We start from the raw sequence: 6000 nt of genomic DNA on the forward strand, positions 1-6000 counted from the left end.
CGGGAGAAGCTCCTGCACATAAACTGCCTCGAAATGCTGGCAGTAGACAACGCGCTGACGCGTTTTTGTCCCCAAATAAAAGGACGCCACGTCCTGGTCCGTTCGGACAACATGTCTGTGGTGTCCTACATAAATCACCAGGGCGGCCTCAGGTCCAGGAACCTGTACAGGCTGGCAGAACGCCTCCTGGTATGGGCTCAGTGCAACCTGCGCTCGCTCAGAGCAGCGCACGTGCCAGGGCTCCTGAATATAGGACCAGACAGACTGTCCAGGAACAATGTTCCGGCAGGCGAATGGTCTCTACACCCACAGACAGTCCAACTGCTGTGGAAGAAATTCGGCAGAGCGGAAGTAGACCTGTTCGCGTCTCAAGAAAACGCTCACTGTCCGGAATTTTTCTCCAAGAGCAGGGATGCGCTGGCCCATGTGTGGCCCCGCCGCCCGCTCTATGCTTTTCCCCCCGTCTCTCTCCTGCCTCAGGTGATAGAGCGGATCAGGGAAGAAGGATGCTCAGTATTGCTGGTGGCACCGTTCTGGGAAAACCAACCTTGGTTCCCAGTCGTGATGCAGTTAGCAAGTACTGCCCCGTGGCCAGTACCAGTGAGGAGAGACCTCCTCTCACAGGCCAACGGCTCGATCTGGCATCCTCACCCGGAACTATGGTCCCTTCATGTCTGGGCCATCAACGGGTACATGTTGGACTCCCTAAAGGAGTATTAAACACGATCACGCAGGCTAGAGCTCCGTCTACGAGACGGCTCTACTCCTCGAAATGGTCAGTGTTTTCGGGCTGGTGCACAGCCCGTGGTGTGTCACCCACAGACTGTGGTGTGACGGAGGTGCTTTCCTTCCTACAAGAGCTGTTGGACAAGGGCAGGGCCCCCTCCACGCTCAAAGTTTATGTGGCGGCTATAGCAGCGTTCTCAGGAACAACGCTTGGTCAGTCAATAGGAAGGAACGATTTAGTCATCCGCTTCCTTAGAGGGGCTAAGAGACTGAATCCTCCCAGACCTCCCTCAGTCCCTGTATGGGACCTTTCTACGGTTCTGGAAGCCATGAAGGGTGTGCCATTTGAGCCTTTACAGTCAATTGATTTGAAACACCTGTCTTTCAAGACTGTGTTTCTGCTGGCTCTCGCTTCAGTGAAGCGCATAGGGGACCTACACGCGCTCTCTGTGAGCGCAGTGTGCATGGAGTTTGGGCCTAATGACTCAAAAGTTATACTCAAACCTAAGCACGGTTATGTTCCAAAATCCCTCAACACACCGTTTAGGGCGCAGGTTATCTCCCTGTCAGCCCTACCGGTCCCTGATGAGGAAAGAGACGCGAGCCTCCTTTGCCCAGTCAGGGCATTACGAGCTTATGTGTCTCGCTCGTCTGTTTTCAGACAGACGGAGCAGCTCTTTGTTTCGTTTAGCGGACGTTCTAAGGGACTAGCCGCGTCGAAACAGAGCCTATCCAGATGGATAGTTGATGCTATAGCGCTGGCATACGCCTTCAAGGGCATGCAGTGCCCGTTGGGTGTCAGAGCGCACTCCACGAGAGGCATGGCCTCTTCGTGGGCCTGGTCAAGTGGGATTGCCTTGCAAGATATTTGTATGGCGGCAGGCTGGGCCTCCCCGTCTACATTTATAAGGTTCTATAACCTAGAGGTTCCCGCCCTGCAGGCCAGGCTGCTGTCGGTCTAAGTTTACCAGTATTATCTGACCTGATGCTATCAGCTCAGAATGCTGCGTCTACTGAGCACAGCTCAATGTTCGACAGTGAAAAGTAGCAGCACGAGATGTGCCTGGGCAAACTGTGTAAGACCCACATTCCCCCATCAGTTCAGGCCGTACCCCGCCCTGTCTGTATGATGAAATTCGCGTCTAAGCGACGCTGCCATATGTGGAAGAGTGCGGCTTCGCCCCTCCCTCTTCCCGGACTCCCTGTGAGTATCCTGAGTGATTGTGCACTATATGTACCCCGGGCTTTCGCCCTTGGGTCTTTGGTGTCAGATCTCAGCATGCACGGCGTTTTGCATTGGGTCCCCTAGCGTAAGATATCTTACGCAGTACGAGAGACCTCTCGTAAGAGAACGTACTCGGTTACTAACGTAACCTCGGTTCTCTCTAGAAGAGGGAACGAGTACTGCGTATCTTGCCGTGCATGCACACGCTCTGGTTGCTTCGATGATGAAAAACCAGATAATAGCTGCCTGCGAGCGGTATTTATAGGCCTAGACCACGCCCATTTCGGCGGGACGTGACGCAGCGGGCGCGAAGTGCCCTGATTGGGTCTGGCGTCACGCCAGGCCTCGCTCGATAGGCTGCTGCAGTTGCCGCAGAGCAGCCAATAGGCGTGCGAGCTGCCTCGCCTATGTCTGCATGCTGCCGCAACGCGTTTTGCATTATTAGAATAGAATAGAATAGAATAGAATTCAACTTTATTGTCATTGCACGTCACAAGTACAAGCAACGAAATGCAGTTTGCATCCATCCAGAAGTGCTTTAGCAAGAATATAGATATATTACAAAATATAGATATATTTTAGATATGTTACAATGTACACGGTATGAAGGAATGTTATGAGTGCTATAACTATAAGTATATACAGGCTATAACTGTAGTAAGTGTACAAGCTATGTACAGGCTATGAACAGGTTATACGTATGGATATAAATAAAAGACTATAACAGACTATAAATATACAATATGCAAGTATTAATAACAGCTGTAGAACTATAATTATTGTATTGTATTGTACAGCATGGTTGTCTATACAGTATTTACAGTAAGATATATATGAATAATTTATACAGTAGTAATATTAAAGTGCATGTGGCTGTAAGTGGTGGTCCACCCACTGTGTATGAGTGTGTATGAGGATACTGGGGTTTTTTGTCCATTGTGTGTATGTTCAGTTATGGGTTGTTGTCAGTGGTTGTGAGAGTGCGTGTATGTTCAGTCTATGAGTTTTAATGTGGGTGAGATGTCAGGAGGCAGAATTCCGGAGTCTGACAGCTGTAGGATAGAAGCTGTTCCGGTACCTGGTGGTCTTAGTCCGGAGGCTCCTGTAGCGCCTCCCAGAGGGCAGGAGGGTGAAGAGTCTGTGTGCTGGGTGACTGGGGTCTTTGATGATTTTCCCGGCCCTTCTCAGACACCGCTTCCTGTAGATGTCCTCTATGGAAGGAAGTGGTGCTCCAGCGATGCGCTGGGCGGCTTTCACCACCCTCTGCAACGCCTTCCGGTCCGAGGCAGAGCAGCTCCCGTACCAGACTGTTATACAGTTGGTCAGGATGCTCTCGATGGTGCAGCGGTGGAAGTTCACCAGGATGTCTGAGGACAGGTTGTTCTTCCTCAGAGTCCTCAAGAAGAAGAGGCGCTGGTGAGCCTTCTTGACCAGCTTGGAGCAGCTGGTCGTCCAGGTGAGATCCTCTGAGATGTGGACTCCCAGGAACTTGAAGCTGTTCATACGCTCCACAGCCGTCCCCTTGATGTGGATGGGTGGATGTGGGTCAGCATTCCTCCTGAAGTCCACGATGAGCTCTTTGGTCTTCTCGGTGTTGAGCAGCAGGTTGTTGGTGTCGCACCACTCAGCCAGACGATCCACCTCCTCCCTGTAGGCGGCCTCATTGCTGTCTTTAATGAGGCCGATCACCGTGGTGTCATCTGCAAACTTAATGATGGTGTTGGAACCATCGACAGGTCTGCAGTCATGGGTGAGGAGGGAGTAGAGGAAGGGACTCATCACACAGCCTTGTGGTACACCGGTGTTCATTGTGATGATGGATGAACAGTGGTTATCCAGCCGGACATGTTGGGGCCGGCAGGTCAGGAAGTCCAGTAACCAGTTGCACATGAGGGAACTGATGCCTAGGTCTGTGAGTTTCCTGATGAGTTGTGAGGGGATGATTGTGTTGAACGCTGAACTGAAGTCTATAAACAGCATTCTGGCGTAGGTGTTTTTATTGTCCAGGTGTGAGAGGACAGTGTGCAGCGCTATGGAGACTGCATCCTCTGTGCTCCTGTTCTGACGGAATGCAAATTGGTGGGGGTCCAGGGTGGGGGGGAGACAGGATTTGAGGTGTGCTAGGACCAGCCGCTCTAAGCACTTTGTGATGATTGGGGTGAGGGCTACCGGGCGGTAGTCGTTGAGGCTTGATGGGTTGGAGTTTTTGGGTATCGGAACGATGGAGGTGGATTTGAAGCAGGCCGGTACCACAGCATGGGCCAAGGACAGATTGAATATGTCCGTCAGCACTCCTGCCAGCTCCACTGAACACGCTCTGAGAACACGGCCAGGGATGCCATCAGGACCTGCAGCCTTGTGGACATTAATCCTGCTCAGCACCGCTCCTACATCAGTGGGGGAGAGAGTCAGTGGTTGGTGGTCTGGAGTCACCTCTGCCTTAGTTGCAGTTGTTGTGTTCCCCCGCTCAAAACGAGCATAGAAGTTGTTGAGCTCGTTGAGGAAGGGGACATCAGAGGATGCGGGGGAGGGTTTGATGGTCCTGTAGTCTGTGATGATCTGGAGACCTTGCCACATACGTCGGGGGTTGGAGTTGGAGAAGTGTTCTTCTACCTTCCCTTTGTAGTGGTGTTTAGCATTTTTGATGCCCCTCTTCAGTTTGGCCCTGGCTGCACTGTAAGCCTGTGCATCCCCTGACCTGAAGGCGGTATTGCGGGCCTTCAGGAGGAGACGAACATCTCGGTTCATCCAAGGCTTCTGGTTGGGGTACATGGTGATCTGTTTCTGGGTGGTGACACTATGTGTAGTCAAGGAGATGTGGTCCAGTACAGATGTGGCGTACTGGTCCAAGTCTGTGTGGATGAACATGTTCCAGTCTGTGTTTTTGAACCGGTCCTGGAGCACAGCATCTGTCCCCTCTGGCCACACTTTTACTGTCCTCACAGTGGGTTTCACACGTTGGATGAGTGGTGAGTACCGAGGTGTGAGGAACAGGGAGAGATGGTCTGATTGTCCAATGTGGGGGAGGGGTGTTGCTTTGTAGGCTCCAGACATGTTGGAATAAACATGGTCCAAAGTTTTGTCTCCTCTGGTGTGACAGGAGACATGTTGGTGGAATCTGGGAAGGACTGTCTTTAAATTGGAGTGGTTGAAGTCACCAGCAACAATAAAAGCAGCCTCAGGGTGTTTAGTTTGGTGTTTGCTAATGGCTGTGTAAAGTTCTTTCATAGCCAACTTAGCATTAGCATCCGGGGGGGTATACACTGCAGTGAGTATGATGGAAGTGAGCTCTCTGGGGAGATAATAAGGTCTGCATTTGACCATTAAAAACTCCACATTGGGTGAGCAGTGACTCTCGGTAGTGGCAGAGTTTATGCACCAAGCATTGTTGATATAAATGCACAAACCTCCACCTCTGGTCTTGCCGGAGTCGTCTGCTATCCTGTCGGCTCGGTGTGTGTGGCGTCCTGCTAACTCAATAGCATTGTCCGGGCAGCTGTTGTTTAGCCATGTTTCGGTGAAAATCATGACATTTGAGTCCATAATCCGTCTGTTGTTAGTGATGGAGAGCCGTATTTCGTCCATTTTGTTTGCCAGAGAACGGACATTGGCGAGGAAAATGCTGGGTAAAGGGAGCCGGTGTGGTGTTAGCTTTAGCTTAGCTCGTAGCCCTCCGCGAGTACCCCGCCTTTGTTTACGTTCTCGGCGCCGTCTGCGTGCACTTCCGCCCGGCCGGGAAGAGTGAGCAGCCTCCGATGTTCTGGAGATCTCTGGGATGAGGCGGAGATCGGCGATAAAACTATTGGAGTTTTGAGTCCAAATGTTCATAAGCTCCTGTCTGTTGTAGATCAGCAACGAACAGCAGTTCGGGATGAATAATCCAGTCAAAAGTAGATAAAAAAACGCTAAAAAGCAAATTCTAGAGAGACGCTGAGCCTCGCGTTGTTCACGCGCCGCCATCTTTGATGTAATTAAGGATTATTACAAAATTAAGGATAATTTTTGGCTTCAATATCTCGCGGAAAAAGGATTTTCCCCTAGCGTAAGAT

This window comes from Leuciscus leuciscus, assembly GCF_965113295.1.
Source record: "Leuciscus leuciscus genome assembly, chromosome: 7".
NCBI classification, from domain to species: Eukaryota; Metazoa; Chordata; class Actinopteri; order Cypriniformes; family Leuciscidae; genus Leuciscus; species Leuciscus leuciscus.